General features: G+C 41.1%; 4 non-coding genes and 2 pseudogenes across 4 annotated transcripts; all 6 read right to left on the bottom strand.

The window, feature by feature from the left end:
• Positions 1 to 5,092: 5,092 nt before the first annotated feature.
• On the bottom strand, positions 5,093 to 5,256 carry LOC130683728 (U1 spliceosomal RNA). Its single transcript, XR_008997604.1, has one exon. It is a non-coding gene; the product is annotated as a U1 spliceosomal RNA (small nuclear RNA).
• Positions 5,257 to 6,219: 963 nt separating this feature from the next.
• On the bottom strand, positions 6,220 to 6,383 carry LOC130683744 (U1 spliceosomal RNA). Its single transcript, XR_008997613.1, has one exon. It is a non-coding gene; the product is annotated as a U1 spliceosomal RNA (small nuclear RNA).
• A 2,057-nt stretch (positions 6,384 to 8,440) lies between these two features.
• LOC130683738 (U1 spliceosomal RNA) lies at positions 8,441 to 8,592 on the bottom strand (annotated as a pseudogene).
• Positions 8,593 to 17,489: 8,897 nt separating this feature from the next.
• Positions 17,490 to 17,653, bottom strand: LOC130683733 (U1 spliceosomal RNA). The gene has a single exon (XR_008997609.1). It is a non-coding gene; the product is annotated as a U1 spliceosomal RNA (small nuclear RNA).
• Positions 17,654 to 18,616: 963 nt separating this feature from the next.
• On the bottom strand, positions 18,617 to 18,780 carry LOC130683735 (U1 spliceosomal RNA). The gene has a single exon (XR_008997611.1). It is a non-coding gene; the product is annotated as a U1 spliceosomal RNA (small nuclear RNA).
• A 2,057-nt stretch (positions 18,781 to 20,837) lies between these two features.
• On the bottom strand, positions 20,838 to 20,989 carry LOC130683737 (U1 spliceosomal RNA; annotated as a pseudogene).
• Positions 20,990 to 21,317: the final 328 nt, after the last annotated feature.

Here is a 21,317-nt window from a genome sequence, read left to right as displayed (position 1 = left end):
AGATATACCTTAATTCTCCTTTCTTAGCAGTGGAAAATCAGGAGAAAAAGCAAATCAAGTTAGCACTCCTTTGCCATAAATTAGGCAGTCCAGGTTTCCATGCTTGAGAAAAATACTGAATAACAGAAAAGTGAAGAACAACAGAATAATATTTAGCAATGAAAAAGAACAAAATAGTGATAAATACATTAAGGTGGATGAATCTCAAAAACATGCCACGTGAAAGCAATCAGCAAACACTATTTGATTCCATGTTATATGAAATTCCTAGACAAGGCAAATCTATAGAGACAGAAAGAAGATCAGCTGTTGCCTATGGCTGATGTTGGGGCATGGGAACCAGGAGCAACTGCCAATGGGCACAGGGAAATTTTAGAGGGGGTTATAAAAATGTTTTAATACTGGGTTATGGTTGGGCAATTGTATAAAAATCGGGAAACTATGTAGTGGGTGAACATTATGTGTGTATTATACCTCAATAAACGCTGCTAAAAAAAATGTCAAATAGAAAACAGAGCAATTATCTTTAGAGATACTTGTTTAGAGGCACAAATGCTTAGAGATACTTGCCTTCAGCAGCACAAACAGAAACAACCTCCAGAGCCTTGGAGGAGAACTGCTCACACTCGTCTGCCACCATGTGGCCACAGAGTGGGAACCCATCCACTTTTGCATTTTTCCGATACAGGTCAACCCTGTGTATCTTGGCATCAGGGACACCTTTGCAGAAGGGAGACATTGTGTATGGCTTGTTCTTAGAATACCTGTGACACCTGGTGGGGAGCCGGCCCATGGTGATACCAGGATCTTCAGTGGCACACCGAAGGGAAAGAATCTATTTTATGAACCAGCACTACTCTGATACCTAAACCAGATAAAAACCACATAAGAAGACTACAGACTATGATTCCTCATGGACACACACACACAAAACTCCTTTATTTCTTTAAAGCTGAAAACCAAATTCAGGTATATACGAAAAAGAGTAATACACCACGATCAACTGGGGTTTATCCGAGGAATGCAAAGTTGTTTAACACTAGAAACCATAAGGAATCCACAAAAGAACTACTAGAACTAATAACTGAATTCAGCAAAGTTGCAGTATACAAAATCAATACACAGAAATCTGTTGCATTCCTACATACTAACAACAAACAAACAGAAAGAAAATTAGGAAAACAACTCCATTTATAATTACATCAAAAAGAATAAAATACCTAGGAATAAACCTACCCAAGGAGGTGAAAGACCTATATTCTGAAAACTAAAAGACACTCATGAGAGAAATTAAAGGAGACTCCAATAAATGAAAATCTATCCCATGCTCATGGAAAAGAAGAATTAATATTGTCAAAATGGCCACCCTGCCCAAAGCAATGTACAGATTCAATGCAATCCCTATCAAAATGCCAACAGCTCTCCTCAATGAACTAGAACAAATAGTTCTAAAATTCATATGGAACACAAAAGGCCCCAAATAGCCAAACCAATCCTGAGGAAGAAGAAGTACAAAGCTGAGGGGATTAAACTCCCTGGCTTCAAGCTTTACTACAAAGCCACAGTAATCAAAACAATTTGGTACTGGCAGAAGACCAGGCCAATAGATCAATGGAATAGAATAGACAGGCCAGGTATAAAACCATCCACATTTGGTCAGTTAATACATGATCAAGGAGCCATGGATTTATAACGGGGAAAAGTCAGCCCCTTAACAAACAGTGTTGGCAAAACTGGACAGCTACATGTATGAGAACGAACTGGGTTATTGTCTGACTCATACACAGAAGTAAACTCTAAATGAACTGAATGTAAGTCATGAAACCATAAAAGTCTTACAACAGAACGTAGGCAAAAATCTCTTTAATATAAGCATGAGCAAATTTTCCTGCACACATCTCCTCAGTCTAGGGAAACAAAATAAAAAATGAACAAGTGGGACTATATCAAAGTAAAATGCTTCTGTACAGCAAAGGACACCATCAGCAGAACAAAAGGGCATCCTACATATGGGAGAATATCTGACAAGAGGTTAACATCCAAAGCATATAAGCAGCTCATATGCCTCAACACCCAAAAAGCAAATGACCCAATTAAATAATTGGTGGAGGAGGACCTGAACAAACACTTCTCCAAAGAAGCAATACAAATGGCCAACAGGCACATGAAGAGATGCGCCACATCGCTAAATCATGAGGAAAATGCAAATTAAAGCCACAATGAAATATCACCTCACACCAGGTAGAATGGTCCTATCCAAAAGACAAGAAATAACAACTGTTGGCAAGGATGCGGAGAAATGGGAACCCTCCTACACTGTTGGTGGGAATTCAAATTGGTGCAACCACTGTGGAAAGCAGTACGGAGGTTCCTCAAATAATTGAAAATAGAAATACCATATGACGCAATTATTCAACTTCAAGGAACTTACCTGAAGAAAACAAAATCCCCGATTCGAAGTTATTTGCACCCCTATGTTTATTACAGCACTATTTGCAATGGCCAAGATATGGAAGCAACCTAAGTGTCCATCAATTGATGAATGGAGAAAGAAGAAGTGGTACACATACACAATGGAAAGGTATTCAGCCATAAAAAGAAAAAAAATCCTGTTATTTGCAACGACGTAGATGTATCTCATGGGTATCATGCTCAGTGAAATAAGCCAAGCATAGAAACACAAATACCATCTGATTTCACTTACGTTTGGAGTATAAACACAAAGCAAAACAGAAGGAACAAAACAGCAGTAGACTATCATAGACACTGAGAAGTGACTAGTGGTTACCAAGGGGGAAGAGTTGGGGTAGACTGGCAAGGATGATGAGGGGGATAAAGGAGCACAATACTTGGCAATCACTATATAAATCTGTCACGTGGGTTGTAGGACAGCATGGAGAACACAGTCAATGATTCTGTAACATCTTCTTATGTGGACAGTTAGTAACCGCCCTAGAGGGGGGTGAGGACTTAGTAGTATGGGTAACTGTTGAACGACTGTGTTGTACATGTGAAGCAAACATAAAATTGTACATGAATGATACTTCAACAAAAAGATAATTTAAAAATTAAAATAAAAGAACACCAGTCTGTAGAATTCATCATATAAACTGATTAAGAAGTAGGTGCAGAAAAACTTGTTAATAAAGTTCCACAGCCATTTATGACTAAAAGAAGAAACTTAGCAAGGTACGATGGCTTCACAAATGTTATCTACAAAAATGCATACACTAATACACTTCATGGTGCAGACTGAATGCTTTTCCCTCAGATTAGGAACAAGAGAAAAACATGACTACTTTAAGCATCTTTATTCAAAATTGTACTGGAAGTCCTAGCTAGAGCACAAGGCAAGGAAAATAAGTAAAAGCTGTAGTTTGGAAGTAAAACTGTCTTTATTCACATATGACATGACTGCATAGAAAATGGCAAAGCATTTACCTAAAACATCCTACAAAACTCGTAACTAAATTTAGCAAAGCCACAGGATACAAGATTAATACCTGAACATCAACTCTATTTCTAGGTACTAGCAATGAACACTTACAAAATGAAAACTTTAAGTGAGAGAGAGACAATTACTGCATGATGTGGCTTATATGTGGAATCTAAAAAACAAAACAACACCCAGAGTCAATAGATACAGAGAACAGCTTGGTGGTTGCCAGAGGGAAGGAGTTAGGGGATGAGTGGATGTGGGGGATTAAGTGAGAAGTACAGTTTCCACCTATAAAATAAATAGGTCATGGGGATGTAATGTAATGCGTGGGTAAGAGTCAGCAATATTGTATTAGCTCTGTAAGATGACGATGATAACTAGACTTATTGGTGACCATTTTGCAATGCATACAAAAGTCAAATCCCTATGTTGTACATCTGAAACAATATACTGTTGTAATTAATTATACATCAAAAAACAGCAAAACAAGAAACTGAAATTTACAAATCAATACTATTTACAAGTGGTAAATACTGTACGTTTTCTTACCAGTAACGTTTCTCCCTGCCCTTTCTTCTATCACCCCACACTATTATATATATTGTGTGTCAAACAATACAGTCTACAACAACATTAATAAATTCTTTTTATGGGCAGACAGAGGGGGCAAAATCATAACATTTTCTTTTAAAACCCCAAAGCCTTGTTGATATACTCATCTCTTAAAGTGAGGAGTCAACAAATAATAAAAAGATATGACTTAAAGTTATTAAGGGAACTGATGGAAGAACTAGAAACTGTTCCATAAATATAATAAAAGGACAGAGGCGGGACAGTACTGAGATGGGAAATATCAGCTAAACCTTTAGTATAAATACAGCACACACACAAATTATTTATTGATGTAACTGAAGAAGCAGATGAAAGAATTTTAAAAGTAGTGCTCTGAGGACAGTGGATGGGGCAGGATGAGAAAGGGTGGGTTAGCTGTTGTTTCTCAGGGTGAGCCCTTCTATATGATGTTTTTAAAATCACGAGCACACTACTACTTCAATAGAAAAGTTATTTTGGGAAAACAAAAACAAAACGCAAGTCTAGGAGGAAACACAAAACACTGTTATCAGCAGAAATTATATTGTAGCCGGGTTTCTCATTTGGCAGGAAATTTAAGGCAACAGCTCTTAGGGGACATTCTTGAAAAGGAGTGAAAAGCCCCCCTGAACTCAGAACCGCTCAGCTCCGGAAAGTGTAAGTGGTACATTATAAACTCCCAGACTTCTGGTAAGTAGGCCGTCGTTTCACAGTGCTACTCAACAAACTGAAGACAGCCCCTTAAGGTTTTCACCACCTTTTACCCTCTGCCCCACGTGAATTCCTTTGCTCAGTCTTCCCCAGAAGCTGCTTCTTTTCCCTACACATCCTGGTAACTACAGCAACAGATGCAGAGCTTAAGGTGATGCAGCCAGCCCTCTAGCGGTCGGTCCAAAAAGGCGATTCCCAATTCCACCGACCAAGCAAGCAAGCAGGAAGGATCACCCACACTATATTATACAACAGCTAAACATTGAGGGAAGTGCAGAAACTGAAGCCGCTGCACTAACAACAAATCAACAGCTAGTTTACCCACGCCTTTCTTTTAAAATGCAAGTTTGATAAGGAAAAGCAGGAACACAGTTCCCCACTGACACAAAGTATGCAGCCAAGCTTCCCACTTTGGGGAAATTTGCAGGAGTCAGCACATCTTGAATGCAATGGATGAACCCCACTCAGGGAAAACCACCTTCATGATCATAGTATCTCCCCTGCCAGGTAAGTACAAAAAAAACCCCGCTTTCTGACACCTCCCCATCGGATTCCAAACACTTTGAACACCAAGGGTCACTCTCATCAGGCAAGCTCTACACTGTCATGAAACAGTTCTCCAAACTGTAGAAGCTACCCAGTAGCAGTTGGATACTGTGAAATTTGCAAAAACCGTAAACACATAAATACAATCCTGAACACGGACCAGCAGACACTGTGCTCATCTACCTACTCTGGGCAACTTGTGGTGACCTCACAACAGCTCCTGAAATCTGCAAGGTGTGGCTGATGTGGTGGGCTAAATAATGAACGGCCCACCAAAAAACGTCCCACGTCCTAATCCCTGGAGCCTGTGAACATATCTCTGGGGCAAAAAGAATTTTGCTGGTGTGACCAAGGATTTTAGATGGGAGTATCTCAAATTATCCAGGTAGGCCTAATGTAATTACAGGACTCTCAGGAAGGAAGCAGAAAGGCCAAAGAAACAGATGCCAGAAACGAGGTTTTAAATGAAGGAAGGAGAGGACTATGAACAAGGGAGTAAGAGAGAGAGCTTCTTGAAAATTGGGAAAAGTAAGGTAGCCCCCCACTTACTTTTGACCCCTAGAGCCAGAAGCTGAATTTACTGGACACCGGAACGAAAATATACCAGAACACCAATAAACATGTCAAACCTTGAAACAAAAAAGCAGCTCTTCACGTAGCGTCCAACACGTACTTTTGACCTCAACAACCAGAAACCGTTCTTTCTTTGAACTTACTGGAAACACAGGGCAAATACACTACAGCAATAAACCTACAAGACCTTAAAACGGGTAAAAGAAGACAGACCGAAATAAGTCCTGGGATACATGAGCAGTTTACTGGAAGCCCAAAAACTCTCGAGTTTTCACGAACACCAACTGCTTGATACTACCTGCACTACGTCCACGTGACATTTGACAAGCCACAAGACCTTTCCTTCGTACGGACAGAAACAGGGGAAAGCGCGAACGCAGTCCCCCACTACCACAAATTATGCAGTCGAGTTTCCCACATTTGGGGAAATCGCAGGGGTCAGCACATCCGGAGTGCAATGGATAAGCCTCGCCCTGGGAAAACCACCTTCGTGATCATGGTATCTCCCCTGCCAGGTAAGTATGAGTTGCTCAGCGGGCCCGGCACCTCACCCTCAGATTCAAATCACTATGAACAGAGGGGCGCTTTTCTCATGCAGCCTACCGTTCCCCCTCTTTCTGGAATGAAGAGAATCCAGACTATTCCTAACAGGAGGCACTAGTTTGCATACCGGCATATTGCCAAAATCTTGGGAAATATATGCCTAGTGTAAGCATGACCAGCAGTCACTGCGCCAATCTACATGTTCCACACCCCTTTTGCTGATCTCATTTAGCGCGTCCCTTGCTCTCTAAGTGGTGTTCCCGTAAAACTGGAAACACGCTCTACGGATTTAAAGGCAAACATTTAGTTCCTTCAAGGGTTCGGCGCTAGAGACGTCACTGATGTTTGGCGCACTTCAAAAGCAGCTATCACGTCACTGAAAGAGCAACTCTAAAAAGGTGAAATTTGGCAAAACTACAATCTGTAAATCCAGTCCACGTATTACCAAAAATATGTTGTTCGTTCAAAGCTTCAAGGACAAGTGCAAAATATGCTCTCTTTCAAATCTGCAGCAAAAAATCACCTTTAAGTGAAAGATCACTTGCACAAACACTGATTCCAATTTTGATGGGAGCAAACTAGGGAAAAGCTCCCACAGCGCCCCCACCTACACACGTGTTTGGAGAATTCACAGGGACCCGCGCAGCCCGCGATGCGATGATGGCCCTCACCGTTGGAAACCACCTTCCTCATCAGTGTCCCCTCTCCAAAGCAAAAATAAATTTTGTTTTGACGGGTCTTTAGAGCCTCCCAGGCTCATAACTAAAAATGCCCAAGATGAGCAGAATACCTGGCCAACAGTAAGCACAAGAATTATTACTTACTGTTTCTCATAAGAATAACAGTAGACCTACTATTAATATGTATTTTAAATTAAAAACAGCCCAGTTAAAAAGTGGGAAAGGATGTACACCCATGTACACAGCAGCATTATTCGGAACAGCCAAGAGGTGGAAGCAACCCAAGTGTCCACCCACAGATGGATAAGCAAAGAAAATCTGGTAGAGACATACAATGGAATATTACTGAGCCTCAAAAGTGAAAATTCTGACACATGCTACAATATGGAGGAATTTTCAGGAGGTGGTGGCTGCCGCTGGCTAGGGGAAGGGGAAGGGGAACTGGGGAGTTGTTTAATGGGTAGAGTTTCAGGTTTGTGAGACAAAGTTCTGGAAAGCAGTTGCACAACACTGTGAATACAATGAATGCTAATGAACTGTATACTTAAAAATAGTTAAGATGGTAAATTTTGTTACTGGCATTTTACCACTATTAAAAATTACAAGTTAGCAAAGGATATACATAGTTCCCATGACACAATTTATTTGGCCAATTAAATTATATGAAAAGATTTTTAACTTCTCTTAGTAATGAGATAATCATGATTTAAAGTCAATTGTACCTCAAGAAAAAAGAAAAAAAAAAAGGACTGTTAAGGGCCACTGCTGGGTTGAAGGAGGGAAGAGAAGCCCTTATACGTTATTAGTACAAGCTTAAGTGATACAAACATTTGGCAGTATGATTCAAAATGAAAATATGTACAATCTGACACAGCAATTCTACTTCAAAGAATGTTTCCAGAGAGAGAGAAAGGAAAGGGAGGAGCAATAGAAGGAGAAGGGGAGAGGAAGAATGCCCACCGAGGCAGGGCCACAAACACAAGGGTCCCAGGGTAGATATTCAGATGTTCAACCTGTATGCCAGTCTTCTTAATTTTGAGTATAATACTTAGCACAGATGTTCAAACATTCTAAGGCAGGGTCAACACGCTTTTTTGATAAAGGGCCAGATAATGAAGACTTTAGGCCTTGCAGGCCACCTAACCCCTGTCGCAAATACCTAACTCTGCCACAGCGTGGTAAAAAGGCCACTCCTGCTAAAGGCAACCGGTCCAGGGGCTTGAAGCAGCCCAGGCTGTTGCCTGAGGACCAAGCAGCTCATGAGACCTGGTCTAACACCGTTTTATTACTTGCACTAGTCCCATAACAGAAATACCAAACAGAAACCACAAGAGCTGTTCTTCGTACAGACAGAATCAGGGGAAAGCGCGAACGCAGTCCCCCACTTACCACAAATTATGCAGCCAAGTTTCCCACATTTGGGGAAATCGCAGGGGTCAGCACATCCGGAGTGCAATGGATAAGCCATCTCTACTCTAGAGTGCAGTGCATCTCTGACCACTTTCCTGCAGCGCTGGAGAGGAAGAGCCCCAGGTCCCACTCTGAAACTCCTCCCCAAAGCAAGGCCTCCCCAGCTGACCTCACTTGTGGGTGACAGCTTTCAGGAGGGACCAGATGACAGGCTGAGGCAGAGGCTTCTGGGGGGTGCTTTTCTCCCTCTTCCCCCCAGCCTCAGCTCGGATGTGCTTGGTGTGCCGGCCGTGGATAAATACGGCCTCTAAGGTGCTGCACGTGGTATTGGCGTCTCCGTCTTCACTAGTCACCATTGTGTCCGAGGACACATAGTGCTTGTGCGACGACTTCACAGTTCCCACTAGCTTCTTCTTGATGACCTAGGCTGTGCCAGACAGAACACGGGCCTTTAGAAGATCCTATGGCAACCCCTGGAACGTAACTCTGCCTGTCACCAAATACATGCACACCCACGTGTGTATACATGAATGCATGTGTTTATATAGCAAACTAGCACATTTTATAATTATAGAAAATAAAGCATAAATAAAAAAGGGAGAATCACCCACTTATATCACACAGATGTACTGCTGTTTCTTTTTACAAAGGTATTTTGTATTTTTTTTAAACTGCACTTCAGTGAGCGACGGCCATATAAATCTTGTGTTTAAACGTTGGCTCCATCATAGTTAGAGCTACAGGAGCTTGGGTGTAATCCATCAGGAACAGCGGTGAGGCTTTCCACCTTATTTACATGACCAAGATTCTGCAGAGATATTACAAGCCAAGAGGCAAAAAGTGCTGCTTTACAATAAAAATCATGAAGAAAACAGGAGCATGACCTACATTAAGAAAGACCTGAGGCCTGGCAGTCAGAGGCCTCAGTTTAGTCTCAGCTTTGTCAGTCAACAGCTGGGTCACCTCAGACATTTCGCTTGACCTCTCTGAGCTTCAATTTCCTCATCTATTAAAATGAAGGCACTGCTTCCCGATCAATAGCACTTTGACACAGGACTAGGTTTTTATCACCCTTCTGTCCTCAACACTAGGCACGGTTCCCGGAACATATAAGTACCCAATAAATGTTTGTTAAATGAGGAAGTTATAAAGTATACACAAAGTCCTTTGGAAATATAAAGACAGTTCTATCATAATATAACCATGTCAGATTTAACCTGAGTGTTTGAAAAAGACTAGAGAAGAATGCAGAAAACATGGTCTGAATTTCTAGGTGACAGGATTATGGATATTTTACTGTTTATTTTTATTTTAGCCCAAACAGTTCTTTGTAATGTTCTTTGAAAATTCACATGTTCTTTTTTATAACAGGTTTAATGACATAATTTACATAGCATAAACTTCACTCATTTAAAGTATACAGTTCAAAATAGACTTCAAAACAAAGAAAGTCACAAGAGACAAAGAAGGACATTACATAATGATAAAAGGGTCAATCCAACAAGAAGATATAACCATTATAAATATCTGTGCTCCCAACACAGGAGCACCGACATATGTGAAACAAATACTAACTGAATTAAAAGGGGAAATAGAATGCAATACATTCATTCTAGGAGACGTCAACCCTCCACTAATTCTGAAGGACAGATCAACCAGACAGAAAATGAGTAGGGAGACAGAGGCCCTGAACAACACAATAGAACAGATGGACCTAACAGACATCTACAGAACTCTACATCCAAAAGCAGCAGAATACACATTCTTCTCAAGTGCACATGGAACATTTTCAAGAACAGATCATATACTAGGCCACAAAAAGAGCCTCAGTAATTTCAAAAAGACTGAAGTTGTACCAACCAGCTTCTCAGACCACAAAGGTGTGAAACTAGAAATAAATTACACAAAGAGTATGAAAAACCCCACAAACACAGGGAGGCTTCACAACATGCTCCTAAATAACCAATGGATCAATGACCAAATGAAAACACAGATCAAGCAATATATGGAGACAAATGACAACAATAATTCAACACCGCAAAACCTGTGGGATGCAGCCAAGGCCGTGCTAAGAGGAAAGTATATTGCAATACAGGCCTGCCTCAGGAAAGAAGATCAATCCCATATGAGCAGTCTAAACTCACAATTAATGAAACTAGAAAAAGAACAACAAATGAGGCCCAAAGTCAGTAGAAAGAGGGACATAATAAAGATTAGAGCAGAAATAAATAAAATTGAGAATAATAAAACAATAGAAAAAAATCAATGAAAGCAAGAGCTGGTTCTTCAAGAAAATAAACACAATAGATAAACCCCTAGCCAGACTTCTCAAGAAAAAAAAGAGAATCTACTCACATAAACAGAATCAGAAGGAAGGAAAAATCACGACAGACCCCATAGAAATACAAAGAGTTATTATAGAATACCATGAAATGAGATATCACCTCACACCAGTAAGGATCGCCACCATCCAAAAGACAAACAACAACAAATGTTGGCGAGGTTGTGGAGAAAGGGGAACCCTCCTACACTGCTGGTGGGAATGTAAATTAGTTCAACCATTGTGGAAAGCAGTATGGAGGTTCCTCAAAAAACTAAAAATGGAAAAACCATTTGACCCAGGAATTCCACTTCTAGGAATTTACCCCAAGAATCCAGGAATCTCAGTTACAAAAAGATACATATACCCCGGTGTTTATCGCAGCACTATTTACAATAGCCAAGAAATGGAAGCAACCTAAGTGTCCACCAGTAGATGAATGGAAAAAGAAGAGGTGGTACATATACACAATGGAATATTATTCAGCCATAAGAAGAAAACAGATCCTACCATTTGCAACAACATGGATGGAGCTAGAGGGTATTATGCTCAGTGAAATGAGCCAGGTGGAGAAAGACAAGTACCAAATGATTTCACTCATCTGTGGAGTATAAGAACAAAGAAAACCTGAAGGAACAAAACAGCAGCACAATCACAGAACCCAAGAATGGACTAACAGTTACCAAAGGGAAAGGGACTGGGGAGGATGGGTGGGAAGGGAGGGATAAGGGCAGGGAAAAAGAAAGGGGGCATTACGATTAGCATGTGTAATGTGGGCGGGGGCATGGGGAGGCGTGTACAACACAGAGAAGACGAGTAGGGATTTTACAGCATCTTACTATGCTGATGGACAGTGTCTGCAATGGGGTTTGTGGGGGAGACTTGGTGAAGGGGGTAGCCTAGTAAACGTAATGTTCTTCATGTAAATGTAGATTAATGATACCAAAAATAAGACATATATACCCCTGTGTTTATCACAGCACTATTTACAATAGCCAAGAAATGGAAGCAACCGAAGTGTCCATCAGTAGATGAATGGATAAAGAAGATGTGTACATATACACAATGGAATATTATTCAGCCGTAAGAGGAAAACAAATTTTACCATTTGCAACAACATGGATGGAGCTAGAGGGCATTATGCTCACTGAAATAAGCCAGGTTGAAAAAGACAAGTATCAAATGATTTCACTCATCTGTGGAGTATAAGAACAAAGAAAAAACTGAAGGAATAAAACAGTAGAAGACTCACAGAACCCAAGCATGGACTAACAGGTACCAAAGGGAAAGGGACTGGGGAGGATGAGTGGGAAGGGAGGGACAAGGGGGTAGGGGGCTATTACAATTAGCAGACATAACGTAGTGGGGGGCACGGGGAGGGCTGTACAACACAGAGAAACAAGTAGTGATTCTATAGCATCTTACTATGCTGATGGACAGTGACTGTAATGGGGTAGGTGGTGGGGACTTGATGATGGGGGGAGTGTAGTAACCATAATGTTGCTTATGTAATTGTAGATTAATGATACGAAGAAAAAAAAAAGTCTAGATTTCACATTTATCACAGAGAACAACAAACAAGCCAGATATACCTTAATTCTCCTTTCTTAGCAGTGGAAAATCAGGAGAAAAAGCAAATCAAGTTAGCACTCCTTTGCCATAAATTAGGCAGTCCAGGTTTCCATGCTTGAGAAAAATACTGAATAACAGAAAAGTGAAGAACAACAGAATAATATTTAGCAATGAAAAAGAACAAAATAGTGATAAATACATTAAGGTGGATGAATCTCAAAAACATGCCACGTGAAAGCAATCAGCAAACACTATTTGATTCCATGTTATATGAAATTCCTAGACAAGGCAAATCTATAGAGACAGAAAGAAGATCAGCTGTTGCCTATGGCTGATGTTGGGGCATGGGAACCAGGAGCAACTGCCAATGGGCACAGGGAAATTTTAGAGGGGGTTATAAAAATGTTTTAATACTGGGTTATGGTTGGGCAATTGTATAAAAATCGGGAAACTATGTAGTGGGTGAACATTATGTGTGTATTATACCTCAATAAACGCTGCTAAAAAAAATGTCAAATAGAAAACAGAGCAATTATCTTTAGAGATACTTGTTTAGAGGCACAAATGCTTAGAGATACTTGCCTTCAGCAGCACAAACAGAAACAACCTCCAGAGCCTTGGAGGAGAACTGCTCACACTCGTCTGCCACCATGTGGCCACAGAGTGGGAACCCATCCACTTTTGCATTTTTCCGATACAGGTCAACCCTGTGTATCTTGGCATCAGGGACACCTTTGCAGAAGGGAGACATTGTGTATGGCTTGTTCTTAGAATACCTGTGACACCTGGTGGGGAGCCGGCCCATGGTGATACCAGGATCTTCAGTGGCACACCGAAGGGAAAGAATCTATTTTATGAACCAGCACTACTCTGATACCTAAACCAGATAAAAACCACATAAGAAGACTACAGACTATGATTCCTCATGGACACACACACACAAAACTCCTTTATTTCTTTAAAGCTGAAAACCAAATTCAGGTATATACGAAAAAGAGTAATACACCACGATCAACTGGGGTTTATCCGAGGAATGCAAAGTTGTTTAACACTAGAAACCATAAGGAATCCACAAAAGAACTACTAGAACTAATAACTGAATTCAGCAAAGTTGCAGTATACAAAATCAATACACAGAAATCTGTTGCATTCCTACATACTAACAACAAACAAACAGAAAGAAAATTAGGAAAACAACTCCATTTATAATTACATCAAAAAGAATAAAATACCTAGGAATAAACCTACCCAAGGAGGTGAAAGACCTATATTCTGAAAACTAAAAGACACTCATGAGAGAAATTAAAGGAGACTCCAATAAATGAAAATCTATCCCATGCTCATGGAAAAGAAGAATTAATATTGTCAAAATGGCCACCCTGCCCAAAGCAATGTACAGATTCAATGCAATCCCTATCAAAATGCCAACAGCTCTCCTCAATGAACTAGAACAAATAGTTCTAAAATTCATATGGAACACAAAAGGCCCCAAATAGCCAAACCAATCCTGAGGAAGAAGAAGTACAAAGCTGAGGGGATTAAACTCCCTGGCTTCAAGCTTTACTACAAAGCCACAGTAATCAAAACAATTTGGTACTGGCAGAAGACCAGGCCAATAGATCAATGGAATAGAATAGACAGGCCAGGTATAAAACCATCCACATTTGGTCAGTTAATACATGATCAAGGAGCCATGGATTTATAACGGGGAAAAGTCAGCCCCTTAACAAACAGTGTTGGCAAAACTGGACAGCTACATGTATGAGAACGAACTGGGTTATTGTCTGACTCATACACAGAAGTAAACTCTAAATGAACTGAATGTAAGTCATGAAACCATAAAAGTCTTACAACAGAACGTAGGCAAAAATCTCTTTAATATAAGCATGAGCAAATTTTCCTGCACACATCTCCTCAGTCTAGGGAAACAAAATAAAAAATGAACAAGTGGGACTATATCAAAGTAAAATGCTTCTGTACAGCAAAGGACACCATCAGCAGAACAAAAGGGCATCCTACATATGGGAGAATATCTGACAAGAGGTTAACATCCAAAGCATATAAGCAGCTCATATGCCTCAACACCCAAAAAGCAAATGACCCAATTAAATAATTGGTGGAGGAGGACCTGAACAAACACTTCTCCAAAGAAGCAATACAAATGGCCAACAGGCACATGAAGAGATGCGCCACATCGCTAAATCATGAGGAAAATGCAAATTAAAGCCACAATGAAATATCACCTCACACCAGGTAGAATGGTCCTATCCAAAAGACAAGAAATAACAACTGTTGGCAAGGATGCGGAGAAATGGGAACCCTCCTACACTGTTGGTGGGAATTCAAATTGGTGCAACCACTGTGGAAAGCAGTACGGAGGTTCCTCAAATAATTGAAAATAGAAATACCATATGACGCAATTATTCAACTTCAAGGAACTTACCTGAAGAAAACAAAATCCCCGATTCGAAGTTATTTGCACCCCTATGTTTATTACAGCACTATTTGCAATGGCCAAGATATGGAAGCAACCTAAGTGTCCATCAATTGATGAATGGAGAAAGAAGAAGTGGTACACATACACAATGGAAAGGTATTCAGCCATAAAAAGAAAAAAAATCCTGTTATTTGCAACGACGTAGATGTATCTCATGGGTATCATGCTCAGTGAAATAAGCCAAGCATAGAAACACAAATACCATCTGATTTCACTTACGTTTGGAGTATAAACACAAAGCAAAACAGAAGGAACAAAACAGCAGTAGACTATCATAGACACTGAGAAGTGACTAGTGGTTACCAAGGGGGAAGAGTTGGGGTAGACTGGCAAGGATGATGAGGGGGATAAAGGAGCACAATACTTGGCAATCACTATATAAATCTGTCACGTGGGTTGTAGGACAGCATGGAGAACACAGTCAATGATTCTGTAACATCTTCTTATGTGGACAGTTAGTAACCGCCCTAGAGGGGGGTGAGGACTTAGTAGTATGGGTAACTGTTGAACGACTGTGTTGTACATGTGAAGCAAACATAAAATTGTACATGAATGATACTTCAACAAAAAGATAATTTAAAAATTAAAATAAAAGAACACCAGTCTGTAGAATTCATCATATAAACTGATTAAGAAGTAGGTGCAGAAAAACTTGTTAATAAAGTTCCACAGCCATTTATGACTAAAAGAAGAAACTTAGCAAGGTACGATGGCTTCACAAATGTTATCTACAAAAATGCATACACTAATACACTTCATGGTGCAGACTGAATGCTTTTCCCTCAGATTAGGAACAAGAGAAAAACATGACTACTTTAAGCATCTTTATTCAAAATTGTACTGGAAGTCCTAGCTAGAGCACAAGGCAAGGAAAATAAGTAAAAGCTGTAGTTTGGAAGTAAAACTGTCTTTATTCACATATGACATGACTGCATAGAAAATGGCAAAGCATTTACCTAAAACATCCTACAAAACTCGTAACTAAATTTAGCAAAGCCACAGGATACAAGATTAATACCTGAACATCAACTCTATTTCTAGGTACTAGCAATGAACACTTACAAAATGAAAACTTTAAGTGAGAGAGAGACAATTACTGCATGATGTGGCTTATATGTGGAATCTAAAAAACAAAACAACACCCAGAGTCAATAGATACAGAGAACAGCTTGGTGGTTGCCAGAGGGAAGGAGTTAGGGGATGAGTGGATGTGGGGGATTAAGTGAGAAGTACAGTTTCCACCTATAAAATAAATAGGTCATGGGGATGTAATGTAATGCGTGGGTAAGAGTCAGCAATATTGTATTAGCTCTGTAAGATGACGATGATAACTAGACTTATTGGTGACCATTTTGCAATGCATACAAAAGTCAAATCCCTATGTTGTACATCTGAAACAATATACTGTTGTAATTAATTATACATCAAAAAACAGCAAAACAAGAAACTGAAATTTACAAATCAATACTATTTACAAGTGGTAAATACTGTACGTTTTCTTACCAGTAACGTTTCTCCCTGCCCTTTCTTCTATCACCCCACACTATTATATATATTGTGTGTCAAACAATACAGTCTACAACAACATTAATAAATTCTTTTTATGGGCAGACAGAGGGGGCAAAATCATAACATTTTCTTTTAAAACCCCAAAGCCTTGTTGATATACTCATCTCTTAAAGTGAGGAGTCAACAAATAATAAAAAGATATGACTTAAAGTTATTAAGGGAACTGATGGAAGAACTAGAAACTGTTCCATAAATATAATAAAAGGACAGAGGCGGGACAGTACTGAGATGGGAAATATCAGCTAAACCTTTAGTATAAATACAGCACACACACAAATTATTTATTGATGTAACTGAAGAAGCAGATGAAAGAATTTTAAAAGTAGTGCTCTGAGGACAGTGGATGGGGCAGGATGAGAAAGGGTGGGTTAGCTGTTGTTTCTCAGGGTGAGCCCTTCTATATGATGTTTTTAAAATCACGAGCACACTACTACTTCAATAGAAAAGTTATTTTGGGAAAACAAAAACAAAACGCAAGTCTAGGAGGAAACACAAAACACTGTTATCAGCAGAAATTATATTGTAGCCGGGTTTCTCATTTGGCAGGAAATTTAAGGCAACAGCTCTTAGGGGACATTCTTGAAAAGGAGTGAAAAGCCCCCCTGAACTCAGAACCGCTCAGCTCCGGAAAGTGTAAGTGGTACATTATAAACTCCCAGACTTCTGGTAAGTAGGCCGTCGTTTCACAGTGCTACTCAACAAACTGAAGACAGCCCCTTAAGGTTTTCACCACCTTTTACCCTCTGCCCCACGTGAATTCCTTTGCTCAGTCTTCCCCAGAAGCTGCTGCTTTTCCCTACACATCCTGGTAACTACAGCAACAGATGCAGAGCTTAAGGTGATGCAGCCAGCCCTCTAGCGGTCGGTCCAAAAAGGCGATTCCCAATTCCACCGACCAAGCAAGCAAGCAGGAAGGATCACCCACACTATATTATACAACAGCTAAACATTGAGGGAAGTGCAGAAACTGAAGCCGCTGCACTAACAACAAATCAACAGCTAGTTTACTCACGCCTTTCTTTTAAAATGCAAGTTTGATCAGGAAAAGCAGGAACACAGTTCCCCACTGACACAAAGTATGCAGCCAAGCTTCCCACTTTGGGGAAATTTGCAGGAGTCAGCACATCTTGAATGCAATGGATGAACCCCACTCAGGGAAAACCACCTTCATGATCATAGTATCTCCCCTGCCAGGTAAGTACAAAAAAAACCCCGCTTTCTGACACCTCCCCATCGGATTCCAAACACTTTGAACACCAAGGGTCACTCTCATCAGGCAAGCTCTACACTGTCATGAAACAGTTCTCCAAACTGTAGAAGCTACCCAGTAGCAGTTGGATACTGTGAAATTTGCAAAAACCGTAAACACATAAATACAATCCTGAACACGGACCAGCAGACACTGTGCTCATCTACCTACTCTGGGCAACTTGTGGTGACCTCACAACAGCTCCTGAAATCTGCAAGGTGTGGCTGATGTGGTGGGCTAAATAATGAACGGCCCACCAAAAAACGTCCCACGTCCTAATCCCTGGAGCCTGTGAACATATCTCTGGGGCAAAAAGAATTTTGCTGGTGTGACCAAGGATTTTAGATGGGAGTATCTCAAATTATCCAGGTAGGCCTAATGTAATTACAGGACTCTCAGGAAGGAAGCAGAAAGGCCAAAGAAACAGATGCCAGAAACGAGGTTTTAAATGAAGGAAGGAGAGGACTATGAACAAGGGAGTAAGAGAGAGAGCTTCTTGAAAATTGGGAAAAGTAAGGTAGCCCCCCACTTACTTTTGACCCCTAGAGCCAGAAGCTGAATTTACTGGACACCGGAACGAAAATATACCAGAACACCAATAAACATGTCAAACCTTGAAACAAAAAAGCAGCTCTTCACGTAGCGTCCAACACGTACTTTTGACCTCAACAACCAGAAACCGTTCTTTCTTTGAACTTACTGGAAACACAGGGCAAATACACTACAGCAATAAACCTACAAGACCTTAAAACGGGTAAAAGAAGACAGACCGAAATAAGTCCTGGGATACATGAGCAGTTTACTGGAAGCCCAAAAACTCTCGAGTTTTCACGAACACCAACTGCTTGATACTACCTGCACTACGTCCACGTGACATTTGACAAGCCACAAGACCTTTCCTTCGTACGGACAGAAACAGGGGAAAGCGCGAACGCAGTCCCCCACTACCACAAATTATGCAGTCGAGTTTCCCACATTTGGGGAAATCGCAGGGGTCAGCACATCCGGAGTGCAATGGATAAGCCTCGCCCTGGGAAAACCACCTTCGTGATCATGGTATCTCCCCTGCCAGGTAAGTATGAGTTGCTCAGCGGGCCCGGCACCTCACCCTCAGATTCAAATCACTATGAACAGAGGGGCGCTTTTCTCATGCAGCCTACCGTTCCCCCTCTTTCTGGAATGAAGAGAATCCAGACTATTCCTAACAGGAGGCACTAGTTTGCATACCGGCATATTGCCAAAATCTTGGGAAATATATGCCTAGTGTAAGCATGACCAGCAGTCACTGCGCCAATCTACATGTTCCACACCCCTTTTGCTGATCTCATTTAGCGCGTCCCTTGCTCTCTAAGTGGTGTTCCCGTAAAACTGGAAACACGCTCTACGGATTTAAAGGCAAACATTTAGTTCCTTCAAGGGTTCGGCGCTAGAGACGTCACTGATGTTTGGCGCACTTCAAAAGCAGCTATCACGTCACTGAAAGAGCAACTCTAAAAAGGTGAAATTTGGCAAAACTACAATCTGTAAATCCAGTCCACGTATTACCAAAAATATGTTGTTCGTTCAAAGCTTCAAGGACAAGTGCAAAATATGCTCTCTTTCAAATCTGCAGCAAAAAATCACCTTTAAGTGAAAGATCACTTGCACAAACACTGATTCCAATTTTGATGGGAGCAAACTAGGGAAAAGCTCCCACAGCGCCCCCACCTACACACGTGTTTGGAGAATTCACAGGGACCCGCGCAGCCCGCGATGCGATGATGGCCCTCACCGTTGGAAACCACCTTCCTCATCAGTGTCCCCTCTCCAAAGCAAAAATAAATTTTGTTTTGACGGGTCTTTAGAGCCTCCCAGGCTCATAACTAAAAATGCCCAAGATGAGCAGAATACCTGGCCAACAGTAAGCACAAGAATTATTACTTACTGTTTCTCATAAGAATAACAGTAGACCTACTATTAATATGTATTTTAAATTAAAAACAGCCCAGTTAAAAAGTGGGAAAGGATGTACACCCATGTACACAGCAGCATTATTCGGAACAGCCAAGAGGTGGAAGCAACCCAAGTGTCCACCCACAGATGGATAAGCAAAGAAAATCTGGTAGAGACATACAATGGAATATTACTGAGCCTCAAAAGTGAAAATTCTGACACATGCTACAATATGGAGGAATTTTCAGGAGGTGGTGGCTGCCGCTGGCTAGGGGAAGGGGAAGGGGAACTGGGGAGTTGTTTAATGGGTAGAGTTTCAGGTTTGTGAGACAAAGTTCTGGAAAGCAGTTGCACAACACTGTGAATACAATGAATGCTAATGAACTGTATACTTAAAAATAGTTAAGATGGTAAATTTTGTTACTGGCATTTTACCACTATTAAAAATTACAAGTTAGCAAAGGATATACATAGTTCCCATGACACAATTTATTTGGCCAATTAAATTATATGAAAAGATTTTTAACTTCTCTTAGTAATGAGATAATCATGATTTAAAGTCAATTGTACCTCAAGAAAAAAGAAAAAAAAAAAGGACTGTTAAGGGCCACTGCTGGGTTGAAGGAGGGAAGAGAAGCCCTTATACGTTATTAGTACAAGCTTAAGTGATACAAACATTTGGCAGTATGATTCAAAATGAAAATATGTACAATCTGACACAGCAATTCTACTTCAAAGAATGTTTCCAGAGAGAGAGAAAGGAAAGGGAGGAGCAATAGAAGGAGAAGGGGAGAGGAAGAATGCCCACCGAGGCAGGGCCACAAACACAAGGGTCCCAGGGTAGATATTCAGATGTTCAACCTGTATGCCAGTCTTCTTAATTTTGAGTATAATACTTAGCACAGATGTTCAAACATTCTAAGGCAGGGTCAACACGCTTTTTTGATAAAGGGCCAGATAATGAAGACTTTAGGCCTTGCAGGCCACCTAACCCCTGTCGCAAATACCTAACTCTGCCACAGCGTGGTAAAAAGGCCACTCCTGCTAAAGGCAACCGGTCCAGGGGCTTGAAGCAGCCCAGGCTGTTGCCTGAGGACCAAGCAGCTCATGAGACCTGGTCTAACACCGTTTTATTACTTGCACTAGTCCCATAACAGAAATACCAAACAGAAACCACAAGAGCTGTTCTTCGTACAGACAGAATCAGGGGAAAGCGCGAACGCAGTCCCCCACTTACCACAAATTATGCAGCCAAGTTTCCCACATTTGGGGAAATCGCAGGGGTCAGCACATCCGGAGTGCAATGGATAAGCCATCTCTACTCTAGAGTGCAGTGCATCTCTGACCACTTTCCTGCAGCGCTGGAGAGGAAGAGCCCCAGGTCCCACTCTGAAACTCCTCCCCAAAGCAAGGCCTCCCCAGCTGACCTCACTTGTGGGTGACAGCTTTCAGGAGGGACCAGATGACAGGCTGAGGCAGAGGCTTCTGGGGGGTGCTTTTCTCCCTCTTCCCCCCAGCCTCAGCTCGGATGTGCTTGGTGTGCCGGCCGTGGATAAATACGGCCTCTAAGGTGCTGCACGTGGTATTGGCATCTCCGTCTTCACTAGTCACCATTGTGTCCGAGGACACATAGTGCTTGTGCGACGACTTCACAGTTCCCACTAGCTTCTTCTTGATGACCTAGG

This window comes from Manis pentadactyla, chromosome 4, assembly GCF_030020395.1.
Source record: "Manis pentadactyla isolate mManPen7 chromosome 4, mManPen7.hap1, whole genome shotgun sequence".
NCBI lineage: Eukaryota > Metazoa > Chordata > Mammalia > Pholidota > Manidae > Manis > Manis pentadactyla.
This window is presented reverse-complemented; position numbering and strand designations above follow the sequence as displayed.